Source organism: Solanum stenotomum, chromosome 1 (genome assembly GCF_019186545.1).
Source record: "Solanum stenotomum isolate F172 chromosome 1, ASM1918654v1, whole genome shotgun sequence".
Taxonomy (NCBI): domain Eukaryota; kingdom Viridiplantae; phylum Streptophyta; class Magnoliopsida; order Solanales; family Solanaceae; genus Solanum; species Solanum stenotomum.
The window spans coordinates 76017080-76034768 of NC_064282.1; the positions used below are offsets into that span (position 1 = coordinate 76017080).

The window sequence follows — 17689 nt, forward strand, 5'->3', positions numbered from 1 at the left end:
AAGCAAGAGTTTAAGATACTGAACTATAACTCAAATACTAAAGTTGAATTTGTCTTTGTCTGAAATAAGCCTATAAAACTAGAGATTCTAGGACATGCCCCCAGCTAACTCTAGTAAAACTGAAACGAAAATAAAAGACTGAAATATAAAGAACATGTCTATCATCCTTGAAGAATGAGGACTCACCACTGATACTGCTAAATACGGATCAGGAACCGATCTACACGTGATCTGGATGTTGAGGACCTCAACCTACATCATGAAAAGATGTAGCGCAGAGTATATGTCAGTACTTGAAAGGTAATGAGCATGCAGGATAGGATAAAGCTAAACAAACATATAACTGTACAAAGCATACTTAGCAATGATATAATCTGAACATGATAAAGATACTGAGATATATTGAATATGAACTAACTTAATGAAATGACCAATACATAACACGCTGAAACTGAATTCTGAATTATAATTGAAACCTGGTCAATGTACTAGAAACTGACTGTGGGAGCTACTATTCACCAACATAAAACCACATGAGCTAAATGTGGCGTCTGATGTTTACACCCCATCGAGAGGACCCAATATACCTTGTCAAGAGTATAGAGGCATGACTGGCATGATCACTAAACATGATGCCCACAGAGGGGACTTATAAACCTACAAGGGCACGTAGTTCTGGGACTATGGGGGTGACTGACACTAGTCCAACTCGGTGTTAAGTCTACTCCCAACTAGAAATGTGTACAATACAACATAAGTGAAATATAATGAATGACTCGATATTCTAACATGCTAACTAAAAATGCAACATTAAATACTAATAATGAAACATTGAAAACTGAGGCATGTATATCTGTTTATCTGTCCTAGCTAGTGTAATTCATGAACTAAACGAATCAACACAACTAGGGTTCTGAAAGTCATGCAGGAACTAAGCTACATTGTTATGAAAACATAATAATATGATTAGAAATACCATAAAAGCTAAATCACAACAATTGTTTGAAGTTCTAGATACCCTAGGTCTAAGCAATATTTAGGGAATCAAGTTTCTGACTGAAATCCACGAACCTAGTGAAATAAAGGAATCCAACAATGAAATCCCACGTACATGGTGACGAATTTCATGGAGAAATCTTTCGATTTTGGGGCTGGAGAGGAAAACCTGCTGCGCTTGGAGAGGGATTGGTCGACTGTTTTCTCTTCTTTTGCTCAAAGTTTAGCTTGATTTTTTCGAATGAATAATTAGGGTAGGTTCTGACTAAGTTACTAAGCTTAAACTGACCAAAACTACATATTTAAGGGGTTAAACGATCTAATTTAAGTGTCTAACGCATAGGGGAAAAGACCAAAATAACCCCACTTAAAATCTGACGAGGGCCGACCACGAGCCTTCTGATGGATCGTCATAAGGACCACGAACCTCAAGTGGGTCATGGTCCTTGTCCAGTAGCTACTGGTTCTGGGTGGTTCGACCCTGAGCCCTACCATAGCCCGTGTGAAGGACCACGGACCATGAAGGTTAATGTGGTTCTTCGCTTGGGCTGGTGGTCTGTTGGATCAGGTCCACAGACCCTCCCATGGCCCTTCATCAAGACTACAGCCCATGGAGGGCTCCATGGTCTGATGCCTGAGCTAGGAAGGTTCTATCTAGCTTACACGAGCCTTTCCATGGCTCGTGGGGTGCTCCACGGCCCGTGAAGGCTCCCGTGGTCCACCTCTTTTTTGCTGGGTGTGAACCACAGGTAGGTCGACAGACTGTGGTTCCTTTCACGGTCCTTGAACCCTGTCGTGGTTCACCAACTTCTGTTGGTTTTCTACCGAAACTTCTAAGTTTGATTTCCGAGGTGTTACAATATCTCTCCCTTGGGAACATTCTTTCTCGAATGAAGCCTAAGCTAGCTGAGTATGGTGGGAAAGAGCTGCAACCCTACCATTAAGTACTAGAAACCAATTTCTGACTGAACTCAGTTCCAAGAACATGCAAATACGCTGAAAATGCAAGACTAAATGAAAGAACATGATACTAAGACTGAATTTATGCAAGAGTAAACTTGGATACTGGAGAGGAACTATTACCTGAAGCTTAAATGGAATCGGAAGGAAAGAGATGAGGATACTGTAACATCTTGCTATTTGAAAAAACTAGAAAGAGCTAGCATTAGAAAGAGTCATTTTAGGAATGAATAAAAACTCTAGAAAATTGGTTAAGTTATGTTAAGTTTGAGTTTTGGGTCAAATTCAAACAACCACAACTCGTTAGGTGTGCTTCCAAATACCGTAGGAAATATCTTTGACTTATCTTTCCAACGCAACTGAGTTTACTCAATTCCGAGTTTGTATGAGTGAGATATGTCCATTTGAAGTTGGGTTGTCTAGTTAATGAAAGTCAAACCGAATTTTTGAAGGGCGTTATGGTCCTTTCCATAACTTATTATTTTGATTTCGTTTTTGGTAATTAAGTTGGGGGTTAAAACTGATTTGGGTCAGTTTACGCTTTTCAAAAAGAGCTAGGGTTTTTAGAGAAGAGAAAAGAAGAGGAGAAGAAGCAAGGATTCATCGATTTCTTGGAGATTTTTGTGTGGATTTCGCCAGGGTTAATCCCTACAAAGTATGTGATATCACATAGCGTTGGGTTAGTTCACCCACGCACAAAATATGAATTTATTTCAACGAATTTTTGTTTTTGAAAGTATAGTTCTTGATAGATTTTGTTGATATTGTTCAAAGTTCTTGTTGTTGGTATTGTGGAGTAGTTCTTGAGTTTGATTCATGCTTTTAGGGGTGATTTCGAGTAGAATCTTACATATATTGAGGATATAGTCAATTCCAAGTGTTTAGGGAAAGAACTAAGTTGAAATAGGGGGTTTAGAGTTGAAAAAATGAAGAAGAAAAGTCGGAATTCACCTGGGCAGGGCTGGCGCCCCGTGCCTCTCAGAACACCAGGGACGCCAGTTCTCCCTTTTTCCCCCTTCTTTCCTTATTAGTTCCTTAGCAACATACCTATGTTTTATAGTCAATTTCTATACTCTAAGGTAAGTCTAAACATCATGAAATCATCCATAAACATGAGATCATGAACCTCGAATCCATAATTCAATTCAAGGAAGGTTAAGAGTCAAGTCAACAGGTTAAGAATTAAGTCAAGAGACGTTCATAGAGTTTTCCAAAAATCATTTACAAACGTTTTAACCTTGTTTTAAGACGTAAGATTTGGGTTGAGTAAAGAGTAAGAGTAAATTTCATATCTTCAAAGATTATACAGGAACTAAGTATTCCCAAGAGTTAAAATGTTTTCACATTTGAGTAAGAAAGGAAACACTGATTTCCAAGAGAGCTTTTGAGCTAGTTTTTGAGTAATTATCTCAAATCACAGAGAGAGTTTTGTTTTTAAAACAAATGAACTGAGTATATTTTGGGAGTAGTATTGAGCACCAATATGGGGACGCGAGTTCATAATAACTTAAGTCTCCATAAACCATGTAGCCATCATGGTAGAAAGGATCATACTTTTTAGATGATTCCTCAGTGCTTTTTAGCATAGACTAGTGGATCCACATAGTTGAAGCATTCTATATGACGACAAAGTATAGAACAGTTTTGGCAGTGTGGGCAAGACGTTGTATCATCACTTAGGCTCATAGTGTTGGTTGTCAGTTAGAGAAACTCCCATAGTATTATATTACATTATATGTAAACTGAATTGTTATTACATTTCTTTAACTAATTGAGTTGCTACCCCCGAGAATGATTCGAGAGCTAACTCTAACCTTTACCTGAGACCCAATCCTTGAGATTCAAAACCTGAGGCATTACCTTCAGTCGATATCAAAACCTCGAGACTCGACCCCAACCCATATTAAAAATCAAAGTGAATTTTTTAGCAGTAAACCCAAATTAAAGCAAATCTTTATAATGTGCTACAGTTTGACAAAATTTAGAGATCACTTTAAAATGAGTTATGTTAGGTTAGATTTAAAGGGTCAACCCAATATGAAACTATCTTGTGCCAAAGATTTTGGGTGAATTGGGTGGACCACCAATTTTCAAGCCATATTTAACACTTGTACATGTAACTGTGTGGACCAAATGATGGACCAAGTTATAATGGTTATTCCTCATAAACTATGTTTTACTTTAAGGAATACTTTATGTTTTTCTACTTGTAATAAGAGATTAGGAAGCAGATCATGGATGACATGTCTGCTTCCAGACGAGGGCAAGACGGTAATTTTATACTTGGTTGTGTGCTTTAAATATGGTGTACTTAATTGCTTCATGGATGTATATACAATAAAATATCCCTCCTAGAACCTGTAAATCACAAGTACAGAGCTACTAAAGTAAAAAAGTTCCCTAAAGTGGACCAAAAGTACAAAGCTTGTCTCAAACTAAAAGACGACCAACAAAATATAGATACAGATAGGTATTTCTAGGATGCCTGCTCACCTTCGCCTCTGAACTGGAGCTGCAATAGGCTAGAATATCAACACTAGTAGTTGGTGCTTGGACCTATATCCTGAAACAAATAGATTGTAGCATGAGTACCAAAACAATAGGTACTCAGTAGGCATCAAAAGCTGACTGAGCAAGAAAAGTAAAAGCAATTTGAAATGCTAGAATAAAACACATACAGAGGTCAAAAGAGTAGAATTTAAATGGGGTGCAAATGAGTGTACTAAGAACAAAAAAATTAAAGCTAACTAAACCTAACTGGCCCCTATAAACCCAGAACGTACACTCATACGCAAGTTAAAGTAAATCTCAAATGGACCCCCATAAGCTCGATGGGTATACAGAATAGCTAACACTAATAAGAACAAGTCACGGTGAGTACAGAGCCATAGGGTGCATAGCATCAACTAGTTTGAAAAGTTCTTCCATTTAGTAATGAAAGTCATACGTTGTCACAGACCTCGAATAAATCTCCCTAAAGAATTGTAGAGGACATAGCCTAGACCTCTAATTATGGATAGGCCTCCAAGTAAACCAAGAAAAAGCTGATAGATATCAACTCCATAGAGGATAATGAGCCTGAATCACGGACTGTGCCTGAAGATCAGATATCCATACCTTTAATCTGCAATTAAGCATAAATCAACTCTATAGAGGATAATGAGCAACATCACCAGGCCTTTAATTTGCAACTATAATAGCTTTCAAAGGTTCTCATATCAACTCGTCATCAAAGAACCACCGTGGAACGATGTCTACTCCTCGATAATCAGCACAATACTTCAAACTCGAACCAATTTCAATCCCATGCCGCCAAGTGAAGCCCGACATCTCAATTGGAAACACATGCCATAGAAATAGGGAGAATGGATAGAAGGTCATCAAAGCTGAGTCAATGCTTACTCTTAGGTTCATTCTATCAGACCCAAGTCTGCTACACCAGTCTACAGGGAGTTAAACCCTCTAAAATAATGTCAGAGCAAAACTAAGGCAAAACGGCTCCAAATACTGTGAGTCTATGGAAAGCACTAGTCTAAGCCTAGACTAAGGCCAAACTTGCCCAAGGCAATGAATAAAGACAATCACCAAGGCATACCAAAAGTTGAGGAACACATTTAGCAATTGACATTCTTCTAATCTCGAAAAGCTCGATAAACACCTAAAGCATGGATTCTAAGTAATTTAATCATACTCAACTATATACCCACACCAAATTCAAACAATTCATGCTTTCACATAATCAAGCTCAATATAACGAATGGGAAGTCATAGCGTACCTTTAGGCTGAATGTATGTGCTCCAAAATCACTTCTCTGGAGTTTTTTCCTTACGAACAACCTTCAAATGTTGTTGTTCTATCAATTATAGAATCACAATGCTAATATGGTCGTTTAGACAGTAAGTTCACATAAAACAAAAAAGTAACCAATTTGGAGTCAAAACAGGAGATGTGGGGCCCGCGCCTAAAATTCCAGAATTGACTCCGTCAAAAGATCATAATGACTCCCCGAACTTGTGTCCCAGAAAAGAATACAATTTGGGTCTTGGAACAACTCAAACAATCTACATGCATAATTCACCAATTTTTTAAGAACACAAAAAGAGGTAATTCAACCCCTAAACAGTGGATTTTACCTCAAATGGAGACTCCTCTACATTCTCCGATTGATCACCCATGTATCTCCAAATATTTTGAACACATTGGGCTTCGAATCACTTTAAACAGACTTCTAGAGCTCCCACAATCACCAAATAATTTTTTGGAAATAATGTTGATCAAGGTACGGTCTTAATTTAAAAGACCAGACCAAATAACTAATCACAATCGCGGGGAAAGGGGTTGCGATCACGGGCCGTATAACCTTCCGTGGAACTTCACTTGCCCGACAAGGTTTCACTAAAATTTTCAACCTTTTACTCCAAACTTGAAATGAGGCAAACTTGGTGGCATTGGAAAGAAGACTCGATAGGTCATGGACCACTTTCATTATGTGATTAGATATATGATCTTTTCAAGTTGACCTATATAGAATCTTATGTCAAAACTCAATCGGTAAGGAAGCTTTCAACTCAACTTTGTGTTAAGGGGTTCTAGTGACCTTAATTGATATCCAAAATCATTCCCACACTAAAGAATTTAACTTAGCATCTAAGAAAAATTAAGAATCACTCGGTACGAACTTATACACAATTCAAGAATGGTTTAGAGCTTAACTTAGAAATTTTTGAGGTGCTACACCCACGCGCCAGTGTCATTGTCGCTTGGCTCGGCTTTGGCTACGGCTACGACTTCGACTTCAACTTTGAAAAATGATCGATTGAGAGATTATTTTTTGGAAAAAGTTTTATTTTATTAATTAATTAATTAATTAGTTAATTAGGTGCTAATTATTTAATCATTAAATTTAGCCAGCCCAAAAGGCCCCATTTCTGAACCGGATTTGTTACCCAGTTTCGGTTTTGATCTGTGATCCAATTTCTAAACCGGATCCGCGTAGTTTCTTTCCCAGATTTATTTCCCACTGTTTATTTAATTACTATTCTGAAAGGTTGCAAACTTTCAAAAATAGTCATTTTTTAAGTGACTGTCGGGAAGGTTGCAAACTTTCAGAAACAATACTTGATGGCTATAACTACTTGTGATTCGTCAAACTTTTCACTATGTAATTTTTGAACTTCTTCTGCTTTTGCACAACTAAATCTAGTATTCTAGTGTACTTTGCTCACATTGAGTGGTTTGCTGACACCATTATTTTTGGTACCGATACACTAATGAGTAAAATTGTTCTATTCTAGGAGGATATTTCCTTTAACCTTGAATACTTGAGAGGAATAATTTTCTTAAGGACACTTTGCATTCAGTGGTCTCGATTTTCTTTTTGTCAATATTGTTACTGTTTTTGTTACAGATTGTGTTTTCTTTACTAGTTTTTAATTTATGGTTTTGAAAACATGCTTTAAACTTTGTTATTTATTGTTTCTGCAAAGTTATTGTTCTAAGCATTTCACTAATATAGATTGGCTAATATTTAGGTGTGCTGGTCTCACTGTTGTATTTATTAAATTTTTGCATACAACAGAGCATGTTAGTATTTTTATTTTGGAATCTCTCTCTACATTCATGTCTAATAGAAACACTGAGCTTTGAAACCCGAGTTTTGCAAACCAATCTTTGGACTTTTTTACCTACAAAACTTTTGGAAAGAGGAAGCTAATTCGGTGCTACAATGGTTATGAGTTTTCTAAAACTAACTGGCTAAGGTGGACTATGGACAGTAGCTTGGTTTAATAGTCAAACACTGCAACTGTTTCAGTTGTCCAAATTGCAATGAGTGGATTCCCATGTGAAATGTTATCTGTAGCTTAGAACTGAAAAATCCAAAACTTAAGTTTCTTTTGAGATAATTTTTAAATTAACATTGAAAGGACAACTTTATAATGATACTTTGGTCAATTTTGCTTTTACATGGGAGAGTATAAGGGGTGTTGCATTTGTCCTGATGAAGTCTCCAAACATTTGGCTATTGATCCTCAGAGTTGAAGTAATGAAAACAATTCTACTTGTTCTCCCTGCAGGGGTCTCCAACCGTTTTTTCAATACTTTTCGATCTTATTTGATTTCATTTGATATCGTAAAGGTGTGATTTTAGGATATCACCTAAGTGAATTCTATAAATTTTAAGCCACGTTCCACTCCATGTGAGCAACATGGTATGCTCATTTTTGTCATATAGTGAATCAGTTCTACTTTTATAGACGAAGAATAAGTTGAATAGTTTTTTGTAGCTGATCATATATTGACCTGTTTAATGGGTTTTTATGATAGTTTTTCATCCCTTCTTGGCATGCGAATTTATATTTTCTACCTTGACCTCTCTTTTTGTGTCAGAGGTCTAAAAATATGATTGTCTTGCCTTCTTTCTTTTATTGTTTCTTCTTTCTGTCTGGCTTTTCAAAGTCATAATAGTCAATGTTTTTCTGGACACCTCAGTAACTTGCCTTCAGATGCTCTGCTCCTGTTCCAATAAAAGAAGCTAGCAAATGAAAAGCCGAATTCTGACACTTTGGTTAGCTTGCTAGGGGTATGTATTCATATCCTGAATATCAGATTAGGTTAATGTATACACTCGCACATTGTTACCGGTGGTATTGAACTACATGTTGACCTCTCTTTTTGTGTCGGAGGTATGAAAATATGATTGTCTTGCCTTCTTTCTTTTACTGTTTCTTCTTTCTGTCTGGCTTTTCAATGTCATAATAGGCAATGTTTTTCTGGACACCTCAGTAACTTGCCTTCATATGCTCTGCTCCTGTTCCAATAAAAGAAGCTAGCAAATGAAAAGCTGAATTCTGACACTTTGGTTAGCTTGCTAGGGGTATGTATTCATATCCTGAATATCAGATTAGGTTAATGTATACACTCGCCCATTGTTACCGGTGGTATTGAACTACATGCTGAACTGGAAACAGCCCTCCTGGACATGTATGCAAAATGTGGTCATATACAGCAGGCTTTCTGCATATTTAATTCAATGAGCGATAAAAATCTGCAGACCTGGACCATTATGATTTTTGGTCTTGTTGATCATGGCCATGGAGAAGAACTTGTGTCCTTGTTTGCAAGAATGGAAGAATCAGTTTATCATTTTCTGTAATCTTATATGCTTGTAGTCATATTGGCCTTGTTGATGTGGACAGTGAATATTTTGAAAAAATGGTAAGTATTTATAAAATCATGCCAACTATGGAACATTACGGATACATGGTAGACCTGTTTGGACATGCTAGAGAATTAAAAGAAGCTTATGAATATTACAAGGAGCATGCCCATCGAGCCTTATTCTATGATATTGAGGAGTTTCATCAGTGGTTGTAAGCATCACGGTCATATTCCTTCACAAAAGAAAATATAAGAGATATTCTCCTCAAAAGAGAGTCTGGTATCGAAACAACCTATGTACTTGCATCCAGTTTGTCTTATATTTTTTGTTATTGCAATGACGCGAATAGCTTAAGATCACCTATGAAAGCGAAAAAGATAGAGAAATTTCCTGGCACCCGTGCAGTCATTTGGTAGTTCTTCAGAAGAAAGCAGTTAAAGTACTCAGCTTTATGAATCTCCTATATCCATTCTACCTTTTTTGGGGCAATTATCTTTGATACTGGTTGGGAAAAATATTGGAAAAGAATATTATTGAATTATTGTTGTGTCTACATTATTACATTGAGACCTTATTTATAGACACTACAATACAATCCTTTACCAAGTAGTATTCCTATTTCTATTTCTATTCCTATTCCTATTCTAATAGGATTGTATAAACCTATTCCTATTCAAGTAGGATTGTATAAACCTATTCCTATTCTAATAGGATTGTATAAACCTATTCATATTCTAACACTCCCCATCAAGCTAGTGCATACAATTCATGTATAGCTTGTTACAAATGTAATTAACACGAGGACCAGTGAGGGGTTTGGTGAGATATCTGCAAGTTGATCACTCGACTTCACAAATTTGACAGTCAATCTCAATGTGCTTAGTCTTCTCATGAAATACTAGATTTGATGCATAATGCCGATAAAACACAGAATGATAAAATTACAGTGTTGAACTTCCAAACCAAACTTGCAAAGATTATTTCAGACCATAGAGTGACTAACATAATCGACATACAAGGCGACTAAACTCCCTGAGCAACAAAGTGCTCAAAATCTAGTATAAAGTATATGGATCATGTTGGAATCAATAGATGAGTCGATATTAAACAAGTCACCAAGAAAACTGGTCGAAACATGCTCATATGCCGGAGTATTAGATTTGATGGCTAAAAGTGGTCACAATCTAAGAAATAAAATTATATGGGTAAGGTCGGAATGATGTCATGACCCAACAAGAAAATAGAAATTATATAGGATAGTTTGAATTGATGGAACGATCCCATTGAAAAAGAGAAATAATATGGGTAGGGTCGGAATGATGGCACGACCCTACTAAAAAAGAAAAATTATACAGGTAGGGTTGGAATGATGGCACAAACCTACGTATATCAGCTTTGTGGAGTCACCAGAAAGATGAATGGAACTATGCAAATCAAATCCGAGGAGTCACTAAAAAGACACATGATGCTATGCAACTTAGATATGAGAAAATGGTTCGGAAAAATCCATGGCACTACACAAATGAAATATGAAAAGTAGTCCGGAGAGACGCACGGTGCTACGCAAATCAGATATGCAAAAAAAGGTAGTCACTGAAAGGATGGCAAGATGCTACACAAATACAATNAAAGTGCTCAAAATCTAGTATAAAGTATATGGATCATGTTGGAATCAATAGATGAGTCGATATTAAACAAGTCACCAAGAAAACTGGTCGAAACATGCTCATATGCCGGAGTATTAGATTTGATGGCTAAAAGTGGTCACAATCTAAGAAATAAAATTATATGGGTAAGGTCAGAATGATGTCATGACCCAACAAGAAAATAGAAATTATATAGAATAGTTTGAATTGATGGAACGACCCCATTGAAAAAGAGAAATAATATGGGTAGGGTCGGAATGATGGCACGACCCTACTAAAAAAGAAAAATTATACAGGTAGGGTTGGAATGATGGCACAAACCTACGTATATCAGCTTTGTGGAGTCACCAGAAAGATGAATGGAACTATGCAAATCAAATTCAAGGAGTCACTAAAAAGACACATGATGCTATGCAACTTAGATATGAGAAAATAGTTCGGAAAAATCCATGGCACTACACAAATGAAATATGAAAAGTAGTCTGGAGAGATGCACGGTGCTACACAAATCAGATACGCAAAAAAAGGTAGTCACTGAAAGGATGGCAAGATGCTACACAAATACAATATTAAAAGTAGTCACCAGAAAAATGGTGTGGTACTATGCAAACCAGATATGAAAAAGTAGCAGCCGAAAGATCGCATGGTGATACACAAATTAAATATGAAAAAGTAGTCACCAAAATGATGGAACGGTGCTACACAAATTAAATATGAAAAAGTAGTCACCGGAATGACGGCACGGTGCTACACAAATACCGACGGATATGGGGTTGACACAAAACAGCCCTAGAAAGTCACCAGAAATTGAAACACGGTGACCTGTCTAATTGAGATTTCTTCCCTTGAATATGTTCATATATCATTGATCCTACTTTTCTCAACATAATCATTGGCCAGACGGGCAACATATATGGGTAATAGACACCCGCCGGCAGTGGAAGCTCTTTGATTCCCTACCAAGATCGTAGAGCCTCTGATACCATGTGAAAAATATTGGAAAAGAATATTATTGAATTGTTGTTGTGTCTACATTATTACATTGAGACTTTATTTATATACACCACAATACAATCCTTTACCAAGTAGTATTCTTATTTCTATTTCTATTCCTATTCCTATTCAAATAGGATTGTATAAACCTATTCTTATTCTAGTAGGATTGTATAAACCTATTCATATTCTAATAGGATTGTATAAACCTATTCCTATTCTAACACTGGTAAATGATTTGTTGTCTCCTTCAACTACTGTAACATGCGGTTAAGGTTCAATCTTGGAATTCTACTTAGAAGTTGGTGTACCCTTAAAGTGGCACATCTGCATGGCCTGAAACTCTGGTTAAAAACTATGAGGCATTTCCATGTATTGGGTTGACTACATGGGTAATCAAATTCAAAACTTTTATGATTGTCAATACTCAAGTGAGCTTAATAAACCAGTGCTATCTTCATTTATCTTGAAGTTAAATCGTAGTTGCTGAAAGAAGGAGAAGCTAGCAGTGAACATGTCATGCTGATGTAGTTTTTGTTGTAATCAAAATATGGAAAATGAAGCCTTGGTATTTGTACTACTCAAAGTAGTTAAATGCATTTGCGTTGATATAATCTATGAAAAGAGAGAATTGAAAATCATCTGACTTCTATTGCACCTGTAGCATGTGTCCGCTTTTAAGGTATTCCCTTGAAGGCTTTGAAAGTATAATCACTTACGCATCCATTTGCATGTTATTTTTTGGAGCTTAACTTTAAGCCATTAGAAGGGGTCATGCTCTGTGTACTCTGTATCCTCCATATCCTTCACATTCTTTGATTTTTGTATTGTTAAGCTTTTCTCAGAATACTCAGCTATCATTGCTTAGTGAGGTAATCTTTGGATATTTGTCACAATGGAAAAGAACCATTTGACTGAATTCCATATTCACTATTCCATTAACGTTCTTCTGGTCTCACCTACTTAAACTTCGAGATCCATTTAGTTGTATAATATTGTTAGTGACAATATCAGATGAACCTAACTTGGTACAAACTTCTTCATCGTGTATTAGATCACTTGCATATGAAAACAGTTTCAATATTCCTGTTTATGGTTCAAGAAGAATATTTAGCACTGCATGCTAATGTATTTCATCGGACATTATCCAGCACTCTAAATTATTGGAAGCAGTTAGCCTACTAACTAAAGTTGATCCGGTCTTGTTGTCAATCATTTTGAATAATTTTCCTCTTTCGAATGGTGATGATCTTTATATAAGGTGAGGCATGGAAAGTTATTCACACATTCTAGAAAGGTTGAGCTAGCTGGGATGTGGAGAAGCTGATCTATCCTACATGAAGAAATAGGAGAATCGCTACTAGGTAACCAGCAAACGTCTGAACAAACATTATCATTGTTTAGTATGGCATGAGTTTAGTTCTCTTACAATTGATATGCTGGTATTTGGATTCATTTGTCTCGAATGTGCATTAGTTTTTTGATGTATGAGATACATTACATCATATTTATTTTAAATGGCATTCTAATGAATTATTAATCAAATTAAAGTTCAGTAGATCATGAAGTAAAGATGGGGGATCTAGTTCTCTTCTCTTTTAACAAAAGACAAGGAAATAGAAGTAAAGCCACACATTTACTTTACTGTCATGAATAATAACATAAAAATAAGAGTTGTTGCCGCTAGATTTTTACAACACTAGTTTAACCAAAAGACTATCAATCTACATAATTATAATTGGTGCAAAGTGTTCCTTTAGCTAGCTTAGTGCTTCTTGAACACCCAAGGCCTTGACCATGAGTGAGTCATGTGGCGTATCTAATCTACTGCAGCAACCTCTCATGGAGTTTCCATGAGAATCACGGAGTAGCATATCAATTATCTTCCTCCCAAAGTAAGGTCAAAAGAAGCATCAATGTTATATTTAAGAAGATTCTCATCAGGATGAAACCATCTAATTAGACCTTACCCTAACTTTGGACTTCGACTTGAGTTTCAACCATGAACTAAGACTCTTAACCTGACCCGGAATCTAACCCTTACTCAAGATTTGAGCCTTGATACCTAGGATATAAGTCCCAACCCTCAGCCTCAACCTAAGACCTAGGACACGAGACCCAAAACCCGATCCTGACCCCAAGACTCGATACCCAAGCCACAAGACCCTTTGACTCTAACTTGAGATTCGACAAAGAACTAGAGTACTTACCCCGACAACATTTCGAGATCTAACCCTAACCTTCAACCGAGACCCAATCCTCGAGATTCGGAACCTGATACTTAACTTTCAGTCGAGACCAAAAACCCAGAGATTCGACCCCAATCCATATTAACAATCAAAGTGATTTTTTAGCAGTAAACCCAAATTAAAGTAAATTTTTAAATGGGCTAGAATTTGACAAAATTTAAAGGTCAGTTTACAAATGAGTTATGTTCAGTTAGATTAAGAGGGTCAATCTAATATGAAATTATCTTGTCCTCAAGATTTTGGCCTGGAATGGGTGGACCAGCAATTTCATGCCATATTTGACACCCCTACCAGTAAGTGTAGCCTTTTATGGATGTGGACCGAAAAATAGGTCATGTTATAGAGTTTACTCCTCATCATCAACTCTTTTTTACTTCAAGGAACACTTTATATATATATATATATATATAATAAGATGAGGTATGCAATCTTTACCTCACTTCTCAACATTTCATTTACATATTCCATGATATCGCACCTTTGGAAGCAAAATTGGTCATAGAAATATTAGATGTTTCACAAGAATTTTCTGAAGTATTAAAGAATTCAAAATTGATGTATCCATCATTAACGATGAAATATATGAATGCCCTTGTATCTCAAAATCTTCAATAGTTTTAGTAAGAATAACTTATTATTGTCTGTCTTCGAAGCATAAAGGATCTCAAAGTTCTGTCACAATGTTCTAGCATGTGTCTCTTTGATAATGTGTTAACGATTATCTTCTATATATTGTTTTATGTAAGTATAAAGTCATACAAGAATCATACCTTTGATCACATCGTCTGATGCCTAAGCCTCCGCCCATGCTCGAGCTGCATAGAAATGACTATGCCTTCCTCTATCCAATCCATAAGTCCGACCACATAACCTTCCTCTCTTGAGACCACCACGAATACCTTATTGTATACTGCGATGGTCTTGACCCTAACCTCAACCCCTAACTGGAGTTGCTGGGGGAGCTGTCTGTTGAGCAGGAACATCCGCCTATGCATAGGACAATCTCTAGACCAATGGTCAAGATCCCACACTCAAAGTAACCTGGAGATGATCAACTCCCATAAGAGCGGTCTCCACAACCTAGAGCAAAAAACTAGGAACCATGACTCTGACTAGAGCCAACCTCACTCTAGTTGTACCAGTCACCCTTTAAAGCCTGTAATGAGGTCTGTACAGGCCATCTAAGTTGACCCTACAGAAACCTCTACCTGGGCCTATCATAGGAGTCCCTCTACTTGAAATAAGACCCTCTATAGCTTTCCTCATATCTTTCTTGGGCCTCATGACAGAGTTTCTCAATAGTGCAGGCATCATTAATAACATCTAGAAAAGAATAACCCCTGGAGACCATATACTGAGTGTAACGACCGGTTCCCATCGCTATAGAAAAGCCAACGGGAAAAATTTTGGGCCAGAAAACTTTTTCGTAGTAACTTTGAATTTCCCAACCTAGTCCAGATTTGGATGAAATTGGAGTCATTAAAGTCTTGGAAAATCTGGTAACAATTAGGTGATCTAATTATGAATTTTATCACATGAGTAGATAGCTAATATGTTAAGGAACTCGTATGACTTTACGGAATTGAATTCGGGCAAATAAAACTCTGGAAATTTATCTTAGCGTGAACGGGTAGTTTCCGAGTGTTATTGGTTGAAGGTGTGTTGTGAAATGGGGTCTTGGAATTATTAATTGTGCTCGTTGGTTCCATGCAAGCCGCTGAAGCGGGATTTTTCCCGCCAGGGCTGGGTCGTTGTAGCCATAGCGGGACAGGTGCCGCCATAGCGGGACAGACGCGACTTAAAGTTGGAACTAAACCCCAAAAATGTTTTATTCTACAATTTTCGAACTTGAGAAGTAAGGAACGAACCCCAGGAGGTTCTTGACATTTTTCTCCCATTTCTAAGGCTAAACGTAATATTTTAACTCTCCGAATTCATTTTCCGATCCGTAGATTATAATCTAATGGGTAATTATTGATGAGGGAGGGTTTTGATCTGGAATTTATGGTGGAAAAGGACCTAATCTGGATATGGGGATCAAGGATTTGATCTAGGGTTGATAGTGTTGACTTTATTCCAGGTAATTAAGTCTTATTTATTGATCCTAGCATTATATTGATTGTTTGTAGACCAAGAACAAGCGGAACGAATCCGGAAAGGGAAGAATCAAGTTTCTTAGGGAATTCCAGCTTGTTTCGAAGTAGGTGATGGTTGTGATTTCATGTTGTGTGATGTATGTTCATTCTTGCTTCATTATAATACGTGTATGTTTGTGAATGTTGCATTGTTGATCACACTAGTTGTAAATGAGATAGATGAATGATGAATGTCATGAATCATGACTTGATTGTATGATTTGAGAATATACTTGTGAATGTGATTGTGGCTTGTTTAAGGGATCGGGTGTTGCGTTCTGACACACTAACTTGGATCAGTTTCCACATTTCGGCATAAATATGGGATCGGTTGCCACGTTTCGTCATAATGATTGGATCTGGTACCACGTTCTGGTATGTTAACAGTTTGGGTTTGGGTTCCATGAGAGGACCAATGACTTGATGTAATTGTGTATCTTGAGAAATTTAATATTGTACCTTGTTTCGTAAATGATGATGATATTGTATATGTTCGATATATGCATGGTATTATTATGTTGTAATGACTTATGTATGTTGCACTTAGTGGGATAGCCGCGTGATCCTACCAGTTCACTGTGGTTGTGTACTGATACTGCACTTGCTCTTTCTTTGTTGAGTACAACGAATCTTCAGGCGTCTATTGACAGACCTCACTTAAAAGATCAGTGATTGTTCAAATTCAAGAGTGAGTCAGTTCTTTCGGACTGCCATGAGTTCTGCTTTCGTTTATGTCCACATTTCGGATTTAGACTTTTTAGTTAGTTATTAGCATGCTATTATAAGGTTGTACCCCTTCTTGTTTAGATGTATGGTTGAGCTTTAGATGTTTTGGTACATTGACTCTAAGCTTTTAGACGTATTTTCCGCATTTGTTTAGTTGATTAAACTATTATTTTGGAGTTTATGGGAAATCCCTATTTATTTTCATAGCATTTAACTTGCTTCCGTAACTTTAATGCCTTAATTAGTATTTGATTAAGTTGGTTAGCTAATTAGTATAAATGGTTCTCCTACCGGAGGGTTAGTGTGGGTGCCAATCACAATGGTCTGGGTCGTGACATCGAACTCTCTCCTCCTCAGTAGGTAGAATAATAGTAGAATGCCAGGAGATCTTGTGAAACCTCGCCTCATACTCTGACACGGTCATGGAGCCCTTCTCCAATCTAGAGAAGTGATCCCGAAGATGATCTCTCACTTTGCATGGGATAAACCTTGCTAAGAAGGCCTCAAAAAACTCGATCCAAGTGACCGGAGGAGATCCAGTTGTCCTCATCTCAATGAAGGTACGCCACCACACTGGCCCATCTAGATGATAAGCATTGAAATTGGCTCCTCTCGACCCCACTAAGACCAAAGTATAAAGCCGCTCCCAGCAAGTAGTTAGAAACTCATGAGCATCCTCATCCATAACCCTAGAAAACCTCGGAGATGAAATCCTAAGTAACACTCTTGAGCATCTTTTTCTCCTCTAGTGGCATAGCTTCAGTTGCAATCACAAGCCCCGGGTAGTAATTGTGCCCAAGGTGCCTCTGGTGGAGGTGCAGGTG

At 37.2% G+C, this 17689-nt stretch overlaps 1 pseudogene; it reads left to right on the forward strand.

The window, feature by feature from the left end:
• Window positions 1–1398: 1398 nt before the first annotated feature.
• On the forward strand, window positions 1399–9554 carry LOC125856787 (pentatricopeptide repeat-containing protein At4g21065-like; annotated as a pseudogene).
• Window positions 9555–17689: the final 8135 nt, after the last annotated feature.